The sequence below is a fragment of the Petaurus breviceps genome, unplaced genomic scaffold, assembly GCF_028583685.1.
Source record: "Petaurus breviceps papuanus isolate PSGF00001 unplaced genomic scaffold, PetGlider_PUasm1.0 47, whole genome shotgun sequence".
Lineage (NCBI taxonomy): Eukaryota > Metazoa > Chordata > Mammalia > Diprotodontia > Petauridae > Petaurus > Petaurus breviceps.
Window position 1 is genome coordinate 7820007 of NW_027186349.1, and position 19620 is coordinate 7839626.

Here is a 19620-nt window from a genome sequence, read left to right on the forward strand (position 1 = left end):
TTAAGTACATGTTAAGGTTATAGAAAGAGTCCTAAAAGCATTGAAAATTTTTCAAAATGTTCACAGATGAAAACATTAGTGTTTCATATTTCTGGATTCAAATTAAATTTCAAGAGTTTGTTACCCACAGAAAAATCACTTTACCATATGGAGCTTTATATGTTTATTCATCTAAGAAATAACTTCTCCTTTTTATAACTACCAGAGCAATTTTCAGTTCCCATTGGCTTAATTCAACAAGTATTAGTGGGTTACTTTGAGCTCAGTGCTGGGTTAAGTTAATTAATGTTAAGGAAGTTTCAAGGAAAGCTTTCCTTCTGTCTTCAAAGAGTTTATAATCTCACCAGCAAGACAAGAAGAATTCACAAAATATTAACAGTAAAATACATAATTAAGGTCCCAGAATTCATGGTAGAGGTCAATGTAGATTTTAATGACAATATACTTTTTATTTAATAGGCTAATAATAGCTCACATTTATATAGCAAAACTTTACATACATTCACTCATTTAATCTTCACCACAGTCATGTAAAATAAGTGCTAATATTATCCCTGTCTTACAGAAAAAACTGAGATTCAAGGAATTTTAGTGATTTTTCCAGAGTCCTGCAGCTAGTAAGTATCTGAGGTTTAATCTATCAATCAACAAACATTTATTAAATTCCTTCAATGTACCATGCACTGAGCTAATTTTTATGGGTACAAATAATAAGAACAAAGCAATTCCTAATATTGAGCAGCTTATAGTTAACAAATTCAGTTATCTTGGCTCCAAATCCAAAGTTCTACTACTATAACATGTTCTTTCTAAGATTACAAAGGAATTTCTTGTCTTCTAAAATGTATAGCACAAATAGAATTATTCCCAATTTATTAATGGAGAAACTGAGGCTCAGTCATATGGAGTAACTTTTTCTAATATCACCTAATGAACAGTAATTATATACTATTTTGAATCCAGGTCTTGTGACAAGTCATATGTTCTTTCCATAAATAATCCAGAAATAGTTTCAGGATGCATTGAGATTTTGAATGTCCTTTGAAGGAAGTATAATATTTAGATATGCACATAGTAGGTGAGGATTTAAGTGGTAGCATGAGAAAAGGCTGAGAGTCAGGTACAAGCATGGGGTATGTGAGGATTAGAAAATAGAACTGATGATTACTAAGGTTACATTATAGTAGAGTGGAAAATGTTAGGTAGATTAGATGGGCTAGAACTTCAGAGCACCTTGAAAATGAGTCAGATGGTTTGAAGTAAGCCATTCAACCTTCATCAATTAAGAGATTAATCAGATGACGACCCTAGCACTTCAACTCTGCTAAAATTCACTCTTCTATTTCAATCATGTTTCTAAGAATCCAGAAAAAGAAATTATTTATCATTTTAACTTAATAATAACAAATTACTGTAGAATCTGCATAAATTTCTGCTTTCCTGGATTTATGAAATAATACAAATCCAAAGTTCTAGAGCAGGTCAAATAAAAATAAGCCCAAGGATGGCTAACGTATTGTTTTAACATTAGTCTTTTTTTTTTCTCAAAAGCACTTGGCATTTCAAATGGGAAATAAATGAAACATCAGCAGATGAATGGAATATCCAGAAGGAGAAAAAAATCAATACCAGCATTTTATAAAAAACTTAGAGTGTAGGAAGAAGGGAAAGGGATGATGAAGAGAAATGTTTAATGTCATTGAAATGGTATATTGCTTACATGTCTAAACAATGGAAAATTCCGCACATGTAAAATTATTTTCCATAATTTCTCACTTTTGTGTTACCAATACTTTGGATTACATCACTCACATCTGCCCACACAGTGGTTTTGGGCTGACCGCCACATTATCTCTAAACTACATTGTAATAATTCACAAGTTGGGGAGAAAGTATCTGTTTTTCATCAGAATTTCAGAGAAGTTAAAGAAAACAAGGAATATAAATCTCAGGATCACAAGCGAAAATATGCAAAGGGCAACTGAAAAAAGTCTTGAATTCTGTAAAATAATTGCTTGTTTTAAAAGGAAAGCACTATCTTGGTCTGTAAATCAAGCAGTTTAAACTACTATTTAATTTGCCATGTAGAACTGGTATCCCTTATGATATCCATATAAAAATCTACCTCTGGAAGTTTTCAAAGAAAATATATGAGCCGATTCACCTTTGAGATCAAGGCCTGTTCCAGGCTGAGTTCTCTTAGCTTTCTCTACAGGTATAAGGAAAGATTTATCTCATAATGTGTATATATCAGAGACCAGCTTCTGCCTATCCACCAGGCAAAAATCTACTATTTTGACATGCAAAAGCAGAATTTTCTGTTTTTTTGGTTTTAGACTTTATAAATCTTCACTTACTGCACTCATGTTTCATCTTGACATATCACATGCATGATATAGTTCACCTTTAATTCTCTTGAGTCTTGGTTTATCAGTGTATTGATCACATGTCTCTAACCTCTCCCCCCACCCCCCAAAAAAATCAATAGCAAGTAAATCAAATTTTGAAAGGTTTAACTAAAATTACAATCTCTAATTGTAGACCAACATAAATAAAGCATAGAGGACAAAGGCCTAGACTTAGAATCAAAAGACTCTAGACCTAGGTCTGGCATATACCAGCTGTGTGGCCATTCACATTATGTCCTCTCTCTCAAACCTCAGTTTCTTCTTCAAAATGAAATAACAATTGTATTATCTTCCTCACAGGCCTATTGAAATCAAAGCACATTGTAAAATGTAAGCACTATGTATATGTCAAACATTATTATTTTGAACAAAGGTATTGTTGTGACTAGCAATATTATGCTAACAATTTTTATGTTGATAAGAGAAAGGTAGAGATGACTAACAGGAAACTGGGGGTTAGGAGTTAAGAGGGAAATATACATTTATATATGCAAATACATGCATACACATATATGAGTATACATATGTATGTGTATGTGTGTATATTCAAATATAGTACTTACTCTGAAACTAATCTCCTAAATGATTATTTTCACTATCAGGCAAGGTTTCCAGAGTGTGGATACTATGTTTCCCCTGAGGGCTCTTGGGATAAGCATAAGCTATTGTTTCATATCTTCTAGTGCTACAGCTCAGTCAGATTTGATTCACTTTTAGAAAGGGAAATTGATCCAGTAATACAGTTGGTATAAAATGTTCCCCCCAAAAGTCTCTGACACAATCTCTCACAAATATATACATTCTCTGGGGAAAGTGGACTGAAGTTAGAAAGCACCCCTGGAGGGCAAAAGAATTAACTTACGGTTTCTTGAAGCTATTTATCTAGAGTACCCAATATATTTCATGATAAAGTTTTTCTTCATTTTTTTCTTTTCTAAGTTCTTATTTATATTTGTTTTTATAAGCATTTGTATTTCCATCTGAACAACTGCCAATTGATTTTAAAAAATCATAACATGTGCAGAATACAAGAAAACAAATTGCTATGTTTTCACATCTAAAAATGTGTGTCATTATGAATTTTAAGTCCATTACCTCTGCAGCAGGAAATGGATGCTGTTTTCAGTCCTCTCAAATCTTGGTTTATCATTGTACTAATCAAAGAGGTGTAGTCTTTCAAACGTGGTGTTCTTAATAATATTGTTGTTATTTTAAAAAAAATTCCCCTAGTTCTACCCACTTCACTATGCATCACTTCAAAAAGGATTTCCTACTTTCTTCTAAAATTATCCATTCCTTTACATGCTTTGCACAATGGTGACCTGGGTTTCCTTTGTTTCTTAAATAAGACACTCCATCCTCTGACTCCAGGCATTTTCACTTACTGTCTGCTATATCTGGAATATTCTTGTTTCTCATCTCTGGCTCCTAGATTTCCAGATTCCTTAAAGTCACAGATAATATTCCAACTTCTACAAGGAGCCTTTCCCAAATCCATTTCATGCTGTCCTTCCCCTGTTATTATTTCTAATTTTTCCTTTACATTGTGTGTTTGTACAGGATTGTTTGTATGTAGGCTCCTCTTTAGATTTTGAGATCCGTGAGGGTAGTGACTTTTTTTTGTATCCCCAGTATTTGGCACAATGCTTGCCATGTCATAGGTGCTTGATAAATGTTTGACTGACTGACTGACTGTATGAGTTATGGCACCATTTTATCATTTCTATTTCTTTAGATTTATATTACTTGCATACCTCAGCTTGTTTTGTCATTCTGAAATTATTGCTCATCCCCTCAGTTTCCAGTTTGGAATATATATGTGTGTATATTTAGATGTATGTATATGTACATATATGTATGTATATACAAACATACATATATAAGGTACATATAGTTCTTTTCCCTCATTCTTTGATTTCTTTGGGTTATAGCCTCCTATTAGAAAGATATTGAAAGGATATTAGAAAGATTAGATATTGGTTTGTATATTCTTTCGCTGCTTTGTTTCTCCCTTGTCTAGGTATTATGATCATATTTATATAATAGAAAGATATTAGACAGGTCTCTTCTACTTTTGTAATCAGTTTATTTAATATTTGAATAAATTGCATCATCTGCATCAAAGAGTATGCACATTTTCCTACCTTTAAGGTTGTAGTTCTAATGTGGTTTCCAATTTAGAATTTCAGTTTTCCAATTTCCTCCTGTACTGGCTTCCAGCAAAACTAGACCAATTAACAGATCCACCAACAGTGTAACAGGGTACCTAATTTCCTAAAATACTTATAACATTGTCATTTTTCTCTTATAAAATCTTTCACAATCTGATATATGTGAGGTGGAACCAGAGTGTTACCTTAATTTGCATTTCTCTAACTAATTCTGTCATTCTCTGTTGGAGGAGAAAAGTCCAAGGAATACATCTCATCATTTCCCACCCAGCTACATTCCTCTGAATGTCATTCATCATACCTCTATGCTAAGAATCTTCCCTATCTCTTTCCTCTCTCCTCCTGCCTTTCAGCTTCTTTTTATATGTTGTTATCAAATGCTTTCAATGAGGATGCACATGGTATCAAGGTCAGCTACCACCCTGATGGTAATTTCTTCAACTTAAAAAGGTTACAAGCCAAGACCAAGTGGAGGGAGTGATGGTACATGATTTTCTGTTTGCAAATGATTGTGCACTCAATGCAATCTCTGAAGATGAGATGCTGAGTTGGATCAATTCTCTGCTGCTTGTGCTAATTTTGATCTAACACACCAAGAAAACACAGGTGCTCCCAGTCACCATCACACCATCCATATGTGGAACCATCAGTTACAGCAAATGGAGATATTTTGAGTGCTATGGATAAGTTCACTTATATTGGTAGTATACTTTGCAGAGATATACACATAGATAAAGAGGTTAACCCACACATTTCCAGTGCTAGTCAGTGTTTGGGAAACACCAAAAGAAAGTATGAGAGAGAAGAGGTATTACATTGACTATCAAACTGAAGGTCTAGAGAGCCATTTTGTTAACCTCATTCTTGTATGCCTGTGAAATAGAGACAGTCTAACTACCATTGCCATGCCAAGAAATTGAATTTCTTCCATCTGAATTGTCTTAGGAAGATTCTGAAGATCATCTGGTAGGATAAGGTATCAGACACTGAGGTTTTTTCTTGAGCCAAACTGAAAAAATATTCAAAGTCTGCTTCAGAGAGTGTAACTCCAAAGGGCTGGCCACATTGTTCAAATGCAAAATGCATGCTTTCCAAAAAGACTATTTTATAGAGAACTCACACAAGGCAAGCTCACATGGTGGTCAGAAGAAGTCATATAGGGACACTCTCAAAGTCTCTTTTCAAAACTTTGGTATTGACTTTGTGACATGGGAGACACTGGCACAGGACCACTTAGCATGGCATCCCCACATCAGAGAAAATGCTGTGCTCTATGAGCAAAGTAGAATTGAAACAGCTCAAAAGAAATGCAGGATGCACAAATTTAGAGAATCCACCCCAGATGTTCACAGACACTATTTGTGCCAAATCTGTGATAGAGAAGTCCAAGTTCATATTGGTCTGATCATCCACAGTCAGACTCACTGAAATTTAACTTTAGCATAGTGATGTCAGGTTGGTCCTCTTTGAGACCAAAGGACAACAACAAACCAACCAATGTGTCGTCTTCATCCATTAGATTATAATCTCCTAGAGGGCAGAAAATGTCTTTTGCTTTTCTTTACATTCTCAGCACTTAGCACAATGCCTCACACATAGAAGGTACTTAATAAAAGTTTATTGATTATTGACTAATTATTAGTTTTTTGGAGCATTTCATATAGTTTTCAAAAGCTTGGATTCTGTCTTTGAAAACTGTCAATTCATATTCTTTTCATGTTGACCTCTGGTTCTAAAAGTTATGAAAATTTTTCATTTATATTTTCTTGTAATAATGGTATCCAAGCTTTTTGTATGAGTCACATTTTTCAGGTAGGCTGATTATTTTTAGGCTATTTCTCATTTTCTAGATCAGTTTCTTTTTTAATTTTATACTGTTTTAAAAAATCATTTTATTTTGTTTTAATATTTTTTGTTGTCTTATCGAATCATTGTCTGCTATTTAACCTATTCTAATTTTTTGCACATTCAGAACTTGTGTAGACTTTCCCATGATCTCTTTTTAGGAAGAAATTCTTTTTATGACTCTTTTATCCTTAGAATTTTTTTTTTTGTTATTTCTTGATTCATTTCTTCTAGCTAGTCGTAATGCTTGTGGTCAGAAGAATTTTTCCTCTGAAGCTTTACTTGGACTTGTGAGGTTACTCTTTTATTGGGTTTTACTCCCTGAAGGTCTTTCATAAAATATTTACTCATAATTTTTTATATTTTCATTTCCTCATGTCAGTAGCCTCATAGTTTAGGTTGGGATCCTTGCAATGAGGTCACTATTCAATTATTCATGTTTGCATGGCATGAGCAAGCCTTGTCTAGTCCTGAGTATGGGGACCAAAATTAGGTCCCTCTCCAGGATAGATTGTTTGCCTTGTCTCTTGCTATAGTTTTTGGTCAAGGCTATCTAGATGCTAAACTGGAATGGGATTACTTGGATGATTATTGGGACTTTTCCTCTACTGTGTCCAGAGCTCCAAGTGGACCCTTTACCAAGATCTTCTTCTGCTACTTTCAGGGCTCCTGAGCTTTTCCTCCTCTACCCAGGGACTTCTCTCCCATAAATTGGAGCCATGGGTCACCCCCCTTACTGAATTCCACAGGGCCTTCTTTCAGTCATTTCTCCTCTTGCAGGTCTTTTTTCTTGCCATTAGGCCACAACTAAACTGAGTTCTTCCTGGGTCCCCACCATTATAGCTGAGTGGGACTTGAGGCTGTTGCTAGGGTATATCTATTGGCATAGAGTTCTAGAAACTGCCTCTCTGACCCTACCTTTGCAATTTGCCCAGTACCATTTCCTGAAGCTGCTCAGCTCCAGTGCTGCCACTGTGCTAGACTTTACTGAAAGCACCACTCCAGTTTCTTTCCACCTATCCTAACTCATCTATTCCAAGTTTTCTACAGTATTCCAGTCATCCTTCCATGTATCACTGGACTGGGTGAAGGAATATACACGATTATTTTTAATTAATGAATTTTAAGATTTACTTGGGTGTTTGTGGTGGAATTGGTCTCCTTTAGGTCTTAATATTTATTTCTCTTTCTTCCTCTACTGTTCTTGTAAAACCTAGAATCTGCCTTTTTTTCATGTTTCCTACTCCTTCTGTGGAGCTTGGCTGAAAGGATTCTACACAAAAAAAAAAATCTGGATTAGTTATTCTCACCAGACAAAGATGTCATGTACCATCTTGTCATTTTATTTTCCCCACTTTGGCATGGGGAAATTGATTGGTAGAATTATTTGAATCTCCTATTACTGCTGCTGCCACTACTTGTCTTAAATTCATACTCAGAAATCATTTTAACTTTTTTCTAGTTTGCTACCTATAGATGAGGACTATATTATAAATATATTGCATTCTACATAAATCAACTGACCTGCTGTTTATGTTCTATTAGTCCAAAGGCATCATAATTATCTAGTGACAGGTACTATGCTATAATACAACCACAATTGGCAAAAATTTTCTATGTCCCATTCATGACTACATAAAGTATATGAACTCTGTGCTGAGAGCATGACAAACTCAAAATTCATTCCTATCATGAGCTTTATATCCATTCATATACTGTGCTCATGGTAGCTGTCTCATAGACCAGAAGCATATGGAGAAAACACCTAGAAGTCTTAGACTTGTGAAACTGATTATAGACAATTGGCATTTACTGGCTTCGCCAGACTTTGAGAAGCAATGGTCATACTAGTTTTTTGAGTTTGTGATGAAGAAAATGCAACTAACAAGTAACATGTTGCCCAGATTCTGGAGAAATAATATTTCATGACATATAATAAACAATAAAGAACCCAAAAGTGTCATGTTATGATAAAAAAAAACAAAATGGGACTAGAAATTATATTTGACATGGATGGAAAGAATAATTATTTTTTAAAATCAAGAAAAATTTAAACTACATAATTACTAAATTGGTTCTTTTTTCCCTACAAAATACAATTTAACTCTTAACTCTGGTGCCTAGCTAAATGCTATGCCAGCAAATTACAAATTCTGGGAGATACCATTAAACTGGAAAGAGTTCTTATGTAAGAGCAACAATGAACTATGCCTTTTGTTCAAAGACCAATTTTGTTAAATTCACAAAGGCTTGTCAGCAAAACTTAGGCCACTTAGTGATTTTTTAACTCAGTATATGTGAAGGCTATCTTTATGATGGGGTGAAATGTGTTGGTGAAGAAATCATCTCAACTAAGAAAATAATGGATGTTTTGAAGTGTTGAAATCCATATTACTTTTTTAATTTACTATAGGGAATGACCACTGAAGGAGAGAAGAAAAGGAATTGATAGGAAAGAAAACCCAGGATAAGGATGGTAATGAAAAGAACAGCCCTAAATGAGTTGGTTACTCTGACCCAGACAAATTATATGATAGGATAGTAAAATAACATATGAATGTTATTAGTAAATTACTTCTGGTGGGTACTGAGTATATATGGGTAGCAAGAATGGTTCTATAGAGCTGTAAATGGGCATGTTCTGATTTCAAAAGGAAAACATAATAGGTTCTATATACCATGGGCTGGAGAGATCAGAGTAGGTTCCTTGCAAAAATTCTAGAACAGATTACTAAATATATGATGCTTGAACACAGGAAAAATAAGATCAATAAATATTGATGCCAGTCTATCATAAATTATTTTTTCTCATAGGTCCTAGATTAGCAGACCAAGATAACTCCATAAACATAGCATATCCAGATGTCAGCAAAGGATCTGATGATTTGGCTCACGATTTTCTTTTAAACGATTTAGAGAAATGTGGACCAGACAGTAAATAGATATGGTTAGCTGAAGAAATTCAAAGAATACTAAATAAGAAATCATTATCAACCAGAGAGAGGTCTCTAATGTAGTGCTCATGAGCTTTGTCTTTGATTTTGTTCCATTTAATATTTTTACTTTACATTCCTTGAGGAAGAAATAGATTATTTGCCATATTTACAGATGTCTCAATGCCATCTTCAATCTAAAGAAGGGCAGATAAATAAATAACACACTGGATGATAGTGTCAGGGTCCATAAATATCTCAACACACTAGAACAGGAGACTAAAGATAACAAGGTAAAATTTCATAGGAATAAATTGAAATCTGTGCTTTGGAGTTCAAGTAGAAAATGAAAGAGATGGAACTGGAAAGCAATTCATGTGATATTGATCTGGGAATTTGGGTGTGTTTGCAACCTCTTTTTGAAAGAAATCGAACTTGGGGGCAGAGCTAAGATGGAAGAGTAAAAGCAGGAACTTGCTTGAGTTCCTGCTCTAACCATCTCTAAAACCTGTAAAAGAAATGACTCTAAACAAATTTTAGAGCTACAGAACCTACAAAGTGACAGAGAGACATAAATCTCCCACTGAAGGCAGCCTGGTAGGCAAACAGAAGGGTCTATATCACACCAGGCTGGGAGCAGAGCACAGTCCCTTGTGAGCTGTGTGGGTCCAGATCCAGGGAAGCCCTGACCAGTGGTCCAGACTGGCCAGAGAAGACTTCAGGAGAGTGAATCACCAGTAGCTGTGGCAGTTTCCAGACTTCTCAACCCATAAACACCAAAGAGAAAGTAAAAGGTCAGCAGGGAACTCTGTTGGAACTGCGTGAGAGATGAGCACTGTCTTGCCCCTGCCCTGGGAGATAGAGGTGGTGGTGGAGGCATGTAGGCTGCAGCTGCTCCCACATGGCAGCCACTGGAGCTCCTGGACTACAGATCATAAAGGGACAAAGCACCCATTCAGAGGGTAATCACTCTTGCTTTGACCTGCTTGGATCTGGGTCGCAGTCCTGGGTGGTGGTCCTGGGGTGAGGAATGCCAGTGGGGCAGAGCTTGTGGTGGCTGTACAGAGGGCCCCCTCCTCATAGCTCTGACAACTGCAAAAACACCAGCAATTTGGGACACAGCTCTCTTTTTCTGGAAGCGAAGGTCTGCCATGGTAAATCACTCAAAAGTCATGTAATTGGCTGGCAAGATGAGCAAGCAGAGGAAGCTCAATCAAAACACAGAATTGTTTTGGGGGGACAAAAAGGATCAAAACATGGAACCAGAAGAAGACAACAAAGTCAAAAACTCCTGCATCAAAAGCTTCCAAAAAGGACAGGAACTCAAGAAGGATTTTGAAATCCAAGCAAGAGAAGTAGAGGAAATTTTGGGAAGAAAAATGAGAATAATGCAAAAAAATCATGAAAAGTGAGTTAATAGCCTGACTGAAGAAAATAACACCTTAAAAATATACTAACTTGGGGCGGCCAGGTAGCACAGCAAGTAAGAGCACCGGCTCCAGTGTTGGGACAACCTGGGGATCAAATCCGGGCTCAGACACTTATTACCCACCCAGAAACACCTGGCCATGCAACCTTGAGCAAGTTACTTAACCCCAATTGCTATATATATATATATATATACTAACTCAAAGGGTAAAAGAGGCCCAAAAAGTCAATGAGGAGAATGCCTTAAAAAGCTGAATTGGCCAGATGGAAAAGGAATCTCAAAAACCCACTGAAGAGAATAATTCCTTAAAAATTAGATTGGAGCAAATGGAAGCTAAAGACTTTATGAGAAATCAAGATACTATAAAGCAGATCCAAACAAATGTAAAAATAGAAGACAATATGAAATATCTCATTGGAAAAATCACTAACCTGGAAAATAGATCCAGGAGAGAGCATTTAAAAATTATTGGACTACTTGAAAGCCATGATAAAAAAAAGAGACAAGAAATCATCCTTCAAGAAATTCTCAAGGAAAATTGCCCTAATAGTCTAGAACCAAAGGGTAAAATACAAATCAAAAGAATTCACTGATCGCCTCTTGAAAAAGATCCCAAAAACAAAACTAAGAATATTGTAGCTCAATTTCAGAGTTCCCAGGTCAAGGAGAAAATATTACAAACAGTCAGGAAGAAACAATTTGAGTATTGTGGAAACCCAAATAGGATAACACAGGATCTGGCAGCTTCTACACTGAGGGATCGAAGGGCTTGGAATATGATATGCTGGAGTTCAAAGGGGCTGGATTAAAACCAATAATCACCTACCCAGCAAAACTGAGTACAATGCTTCATGGTAAAATATGGTCATTCAATGAAATAAAGGACTTTCAAGCATTCTTGATGAAAAGCCAGAGCTGAAAGAAAATTTGGCTTTCAAATACAAAAAGCAAAAGAAGCATGAGAAGGTAAACAGGAAAAAGAAATCATAAGGAACTTATTGAAGTTGAACTATTTACATTCCTATATAGAAAAATAATTATTGTAATTCATGAGAATTTTCTCAGTATGAGGATAGTTGAAGGGAATATATATGTATACATTCATGTACATGTGTGTACCTATATACATAGACAGAGGGCAGAGGATGAGGTGAATATGAAGGGATGATATCTAAAAAATAAAATTAAGAGGTGAGAAAGGAATATATTGGGAGAAGAAAAAGGGAGAGATAGAATAGGGTAAATTATCTCATATAAAAGAGGCAAGAAAAAACTTGTTACAATAGAGGGGAAGAGCAAGAAGGTGAAAGAGCAAAGGCTAAGCCTTACTGTCATTGAATTTGGTTTAAGGAGGGAATAACATACACACTCAACTGGGTATCTCACCCTATAGGAAAGTAGGGGGGAAGAGGATAAGAGGGGGAAGATAGAATGAAGGGCAGATTGGGGGAGAGGGTACTTATAAGCAAACACCTTTGAAAAGGAATAATTTCAAAGTAGTAAATAGAATAAGTGGGGGGTGGGATATGATGAAGGGAAAATTTAAAAAAGAAAGAAATGTAACTTGTCATTCAAAAAAGAGGCTAATGCAAACCTGGAATTGCATTATTGTGGAGTCAAAAGCAAATGAAATGATTGTACTCTTTACTGGTTAGATAACTTTCAGTATTATCTTTAATTCTGGAGCTTATAATCTACAGGGATATTGATGAGCTGAAGTAAATTGCAGTGCACCTAGAGAATAACCAGGATGCTAATAGACCTTAAAACCCTGCCATTAGGAGGAGTGGTTGATGTAAGTAAAAATGTTTAATTTTGACTAGAGAACATTTAGGGAAAATAGCGCAGTCTTATTAGACAAGGTGCTTTCACCAGATGAGAAGTGGAGATGCATAAATAGAAACAACTGGAATGACTGGAGAATATCCAGGTTTGCCCCTCCCATATCCAGAGAAATTCTATTGGCCTCTGAATTTAATCTTCACTCACTTGCCCAAGATTAAAATGGTCCAAGGTACTGGATCTGCAAAGACTAAGATTTGGCCATCTGGAAAAGACTCAAATGTCCTTGGGTTGGCAGGATGGAACAGTGGAAAGATCAATGAGTTTGAAACAAGAGGATCTGAGTTCAAAATTGTGGCCCTGCCATTAACTTCTTTTGTGTTTTTGTCAAGTCACTTTATAGAACTTCAGTTTCCCCTTCTGTAAAATGTAGGAGTTAAAATAAATGTTCTCTCAGGTTCCTTCGATTTCTAAATCTATCATATCAGTAATCTACTTTGGCAGAAAATTTTACTAAATAAAAATTCATTAAATAAAATTTCAGCATAAAATAATCATTAATGTCACATGCCATCTAGCAGTTAAGAAGAGGAGCAACTTCCTAGGAGTAGTTTGTGGTTTTATTTCCCTAAATCATTTTAAATATGTTGTCCCGGTAACATCATATAGTTTCAAGTCTTTAAATAGTAGAATTTTTAAAAGAAAATCTAATTCATTGTATTGATCTAAAGGTGAAGGGAAAATTATGTGGATAAAAGTAGTTTGTAACACAGTTCCAGTGTTGACCTAGTCATAGAGTAGAATAGAAAAATCAAGGAAATCTATGACCTGTCAAGGAGTTGTGCTAGCCACATTGTAGGAGAAAAACAGATGGACAGCCAGAATAGCACTAATACTCACAAAATAGGCAAAGACCTCCAACACAGAGAGCCATTTAGAAGATCAGATATGACAAACAAGAATCACACAGGTTGAAAGGGTCAGATGGGTTTTGATTCACATGGGAGAATTAAATGCTCCCATCAATGGGATCATAGATGGTGTTGATTCACAGAAGTATGAAAATAGGTTGTAGTAAGATCCCTATGACTGGAGGCTTTTTTTTTTCCGCTCCAGCCACAATAGCTTTATTCATGTTATTGTATCCTTTATATAACTTACAATGGGCAACAGCAGGGTTTTCTAAGTTTTTCCATGGAATGACTTGAGACAGTTTGGAATAATACTGTATAGCATTTATACTGGAGTAATATAAATAAGCTTTGGTGTATACATTTTCAGAATATACTGTAGCTTAACACCGCATTACAAATACTTCACAGAACACCAGTTTTTAATGGGAATGGGATTTTTTGGCCAAGTGAGTTACTTCTAAGTGAACAAACAAATTCCTTCCCAGCTGCATCTTCCTGGGTTGCTGCAGCTCAGGTCGAAGGTCACTTCTGAGGGGCGGCATCCATTTGGGCCTGCCGCTTGGGTTTCATCTGCAGGTATCTGCCTTTGCCCTCTTCAAAATGCCTTTTCTCCTCTTCAGTCTCTACCAGCAGTGGAGGTACAGGGAGTGTCTTCCCCTCTTTGCTCAGGGACACATAGGTGACGAAGGCACTGGCAGAGCCGTATCTCTCTTGGGAATGCAACGCTACAGGATCGGCATCCACCATGACTTCGATCTCCGTAGACTTATTGCTCGTGAAGGTCATGCGTCCAGAGATGGTGATGACACAACCTTTCCGTATCTTGTCGTGAAAGTTAATTGCATCCATCGAAACTGTGACAATGTTGGTCTTGCAATGAATGGCGGGCAGCCACAATCCCAGCTACTTCATCCATCCGCTTCATGGTGACACCTCCATGCACAAAGCCGTGCAGAGAGTGCAATCCGATGGTCCCACTAGATGTATCAAGGTGGACTGGCTGTAGCTGACAGTATATGGCTCTGGGTTAAGAGAGGGCTGCAGCATCTCCTCGTTCTTCCACTTGGTTTCCATACGTTCCAGCTTTTGCGCTTCATATCTCTTCCTGCCTTCTTCTTGCTCCTTTCGGGTGTACACCAAAGGAGGGACCTCAAACACTTTATCCACGTTCTTCAGTGAGAGGGGCACATAACAGAGTGCTGCCTTGTTGATCACTCTTCTAGCACCTGTGAGGATGTTTTCCGACATCACGGTGACCTGAATTTCCACTGAGTGCTTTGAGGTGTAAGTAATCTCAGCACTGACGCGAGCCACTTCTCCAATGGACATGGGGGACAGGAAATCCGTGCGTTCCACCCTGGTCAAGGCAGCCACGCAGGTATCTCCTTTCTGGCTGTTACAGTGTCAGGTACTGATGATAGCCCCAGCCTCTTCAATTATTTTCAGAATGGTCCCTCCATGGACATTGCCTGCAATGTTGTCATCATCTGGGCGCATTATCCTGCTGATCTGGATGGCGGACGGGGACGCGGTTTCTTCGCCGCATATGCTGTCGCCGCACCTGACGCGCTGCGGGGTCTCGCCGGTTTCCGAGTGGCCCAGGGAGGAATGAATGAGGCCGGGTGGCGCCATGGAAGGGGAGGGGAAGGAGTGACTGGAGGCTTTAAAGCAAAGCCTGAGATTCTGAAGTCAAGGATGTTGTAAACAGCAATCTTGATATGGATGACAGTTGAAATACATGGTCCCTTCCCACTCTAAGATCAGATGATCCACAAGCTATGCATTTGTTAGCACCACAACCATACACATTTCACATTATTCCTATAAATAGTGAAAAATCTTTATCACCAAAATACCATCAATGTTATGGGGAAGCTAAAAAGTTACATTCAGTTTATACTGTTCAACTAGAATTCTCCTTTAAAATCACAGAAAGAAGTTCAAAGTTAACACACTGTACTTTTTAATATAAGAAAAATAATGCCTATGCCAAGTGTCATCTTGAAAATTTCCTTCAAGGTGGCCATTGCAAAAAGAAGATGGTGAAAAAAAATGCTGAATTTATTCAAGGCCTACTACATGCAGATGCTATCCCAAGGCTTTTGCAACTATACAAGAATATTTACTATTATATTCCAATAAAATTAAATCTGAAGGAAAGTAGAATATTATATAGAGGGATTAAAAGATAGAAAAATGCAAGCAAAGAAAAGAAAAATCATGAACTGTGATCTAACAGAGTGCCTATCAGTTGGAGAAAAGTTTAACAAATTGTGTAATATTAATACAGTGGAATATGATTGTATCACACAAAATCATTAACAAAATAACTTGGATAGTATGAAGTGATGTAGTATTAAGGCAGGAGAACCACAAGACTGGTTCATACAAGGACAGAAATTTTGTAAAATAAAACAATTCTGAAAAACTTAAGAACTGTGAACATAGTGATGGTTAACAATTACTTCATAGGAACTATGATCAATCATGTTACCTACTTCCTGGAAGAGAGGAGATGAACTCAAGATCCCCAACGAAATATGTATTTTTGGACATAATGATTCTTTAGATTTTTCTCTTTGACTATGTTTATTTGATATAATGTTTTTCACCCTTTCATTTCCTTTCTAATTCTGAGATTTAAAAGAGAGAAGAGAGATTAGTAAGAATAAAGATTTAAAAAAAGCCATGATAATTTTTGTTTTTAATGGACAGAAGAAGAAAAGAAGAAGTCATAGATAAGCAGAACCATCTGATTTTTTTAAAAAGTATTCTGAACTTAAACCAACTAAACAGGCATTTCCACATATGTAGTAAAACAGAAAAAAAAGAATACTGTATATGAAACTGTAAATTGTTCTTATGTACAACTTGGTTTCCTTTTTAAATTCACAAGAAATTTAACTTATGGCTTTCAAAGCCATCTTGTCCTTATTTTTGGTTTTCCTTCTGTTCTCTTTTGTATTTAAAAAAAGTGATTTAGTGTCCTCTTTCATTCCCTTTCCTTTTCTTTTTTATTCTTTTTTTTTTGAGGGTACCTAATCCCTATCTCTCCTCTCCCTCTCTCCCTACCATGACCTCCAATGGAAAAAGGAAAAATAAGAAGTAAAACAAAGATCTTATAACAAACATATACATATATATATATATGTGTATATACACATACATATGTGTGTATATGTATATATATGTATGTATGTATATATAAATATATATTATATATATATATACATATATCCAAGGAGATGTGCTTGTCACACTGCAGGATAAAAGTTAGCAGATAGAGAAATACCAAGTTCTCCTGATATCATAAAATAAAGACCTCCAACACAAAAATACATTTAAAAAAATTTTTTTTTGCTTTTTTGGAGGGCAATTGGGGTTGTGACTTGCCTAAGGCCACACAGCTAGTAAGTGTAAAGTGTCTGAGGCCGTATTTGAACTCAGGTACTCCTGACTCCAGGGCCAGTGCTCTATTCACTGTGCCACCTAGCCACCCCCTACAAAAATACATTTTTGGAAGATCTATATGAGAGAGAGAGAGAGAGAGAGAGAGAGAGAGAGAGAGAGAGAGAGAGAGAGAGAGAGAGAGAGAGAGTAAAGCAAAACAAACTCTCACATTGGCCATATTCACAATATATGTCTTACTCTACATCTTAGCTCCACCATCTTTCTGTCAAATGATAAGAAGCAAAATGAGCAGAAACCAAGAGAACATATATATACATATATATATATACAGTAACTACAATATTGTTTTAAGAATGCTTTTGAGCAAATAAGTTTTTCTGTCTTTTAGAAGTACCAAAATTAACTATAAAGGACATATGAAGAAAGATACTGTCTCATTCAGAGAAAGAATTGATAAACAGAAGTATGTATAGAATAATTTTACATTTTACATACGTGTGTGTGTGTGTGTGTAATGGTAGCCATCTCTACGGTGGAAAATTTTTTTTTTAATTTACATGATAATTTTATTGTTTATTTAAAAGGAACAGTAAGTTGCATATGTATAGATTTGTGCATGTGCAATCATCTTTCTTATTGTACTATGTTATGGAAATGTTTGTCTGATTCCATAAATTAAAATATAAAATACATTTTAAAAACTAATAAAAAAAAGTCTTTCCTAGGTCTTAGTTTGTCTAAGCTCACACCCATTCAATAACTAAGGTATAACCACATTATTTCCCATATTACTAATGAAACTAATCTCTTTTTTGAGTTAAGCTTTTTATTTAATGTTACAAAAAATATTTAGTCAAACAGACCAAAGCCCACGTCATCATCGGACTCCCTGGATTCTTCTTTTTTTGCTGCCTCTTTCTTCTTCTCCTCCAGCTGGGGCAGCTGTGCTAGCAGGAGCAGCCCCTCCAGCAGGGGTAGCACCACCAGCTGCTGGGGCAGGTCCACCAACTCCTACATTGCAGATGAGACTTGCAATGTTGACATTGGACAGGGCCTTGGCAAATAATCCAGGCCAGAATGGTTCAACATTTACACCTGCTGCTTTAACGAGGGCATTGATTTTATCTTCTGTGACAGTAACCTCATCGTCGTGAAGGATGAGGGCAGAGTAGATGCAGCCGAGCTCGGAGACAGCCATTTCATTAGACGGATGAGGAGAGGCTTGTTTGTAGTGGTGCTAGTCCCTGGCTGAAGTGAGGGTTCACCCCAACATGGCCTTAGCTTCCTAAGAAGAACCAAGCACCCTACAGACAACTGAAAAGAGAAACTACTTAATCTTAATCAGAGTGATAAAAGACCAGGAATTTCTAAGGAAAATATTTTCAACTAATTTCCAATAGTGTATGGCTTCTTAGAATAAAGTACAGTCTTTGTATACTTATTTCAAATATATTTATTGAAGTATTCATGGTTTTGCCCATGTGTATACTCTTTCTGCCTACAGAAGTTGCCATCCCTCTATATCTTTGTAGTGTTTCATGTATTCCCATGACCATTCACTTATCACCTAGTGTCAAATGTTCCAATGATACAAGCCTCATTGAATATGGAAAATTTTGTCTTTTGACACATAAAATCCATTGCCATGTCATACCTGAAGTTTTTTTCTGCTCCAGGTGACCTTTTAGAATTTGTCTACCATTGGCCTTAGTCTGGAGAAATAAGTCTTACCTACCGAATTTAATGAGGTAAAGAAGAGCTTATGGAAGAGTAAACTCCCTTCATAAAATGAAATATATGTGTGCAATATATTGCCATTCTAAATAAAGTTCTTCTTATGCTCTCTTATTCTGAAAACACTTTAAATAAAATTATTATTTTGTCTACTCTATAAAAGGCGCTGATGGAGATATAAGTAAATAGAATTTCCTGATTGTGTGGAATAGTTTAATTGCAATGATCAGTATAAAAGGTTTGAAATTAAAAGATAAAGATAGAAATGTAAATAATAGTTTGAGATAGCATTAGAGATATTCCAAGATAATGTATGAAAATTTTCTTGATGAATCCAACATATATATATATATATATACATATATGCAACATATATTAATCATCATATATAACTGATTCACAAGTTCATTTGATAGACCTTTAGATTGATGAATGCTATATAAAGAAAATGGGATCTAAGTAGTTCTTATAGCATGGTAAGATTTGGATAGATAGAAAGGAAGGTGAGAAGGCCATTTAAGAGGCTCTCTTAATAGTGCAGGTATGACTTAATAAGGACCTATAATAGCAGAAGCAGGAAGGGAAAAGAAAACATTGAAAGTTACTGATAAAGGATTAACAGCACCAACATTAAAATTAAGAGAGTGAGGGACATTGAGGGGGGAGGGAGGGAAGGAGGGAAAGAGGAAGAGAGAGAGAGGGAACTTCAAAGTTTCAGACATGGGGAACTTGAATGAGGGCACTGTTTATCTAAATGGAGAAAAAAGAATGAGAAGAAAATATGGGTAAAAAGGAAAACAGGAGTTGAGATGATACTAGGTGGAAAGAAGATTGATCATTTAGGGAAATGATCTGGATATAACAGACCTAGACAATAACGAGGTATTTGACAAAATGTCAATATTTTGGAGAGTATGAAGAAACATGGGATGGATTACGGTGCAGCCAAATACAGTAGAATGTAGCTAGTAGAACGACTGTATTCAATGAATG

The 19620-nt window shown here is 36.1% G+C and overlaps 2 pseudogenes; both read right to left on the minus strand.

Moving 5' to 3' along the window:
- Nucleotides 1-13665: 13665 nt before the first annotated feature.
- LOC138171770 (cytosolic acyl coenzyme A thioester hydrolase pseudogene) lies at nucleotides 13666-15120 on the minus strand (annotated as a pseudogene).
- A 2650-nt stretch (nucleotides 15121-17770) lies between these two features.
- LOC138171811 (large ribosomal subunit protein P1 pseudogene) lies at nucleotides 17771-18091 on the minus strand (annotated as a pseudogene).
- Nucleotides 18092-19620: the final 1529 nt, after the last annotated feature.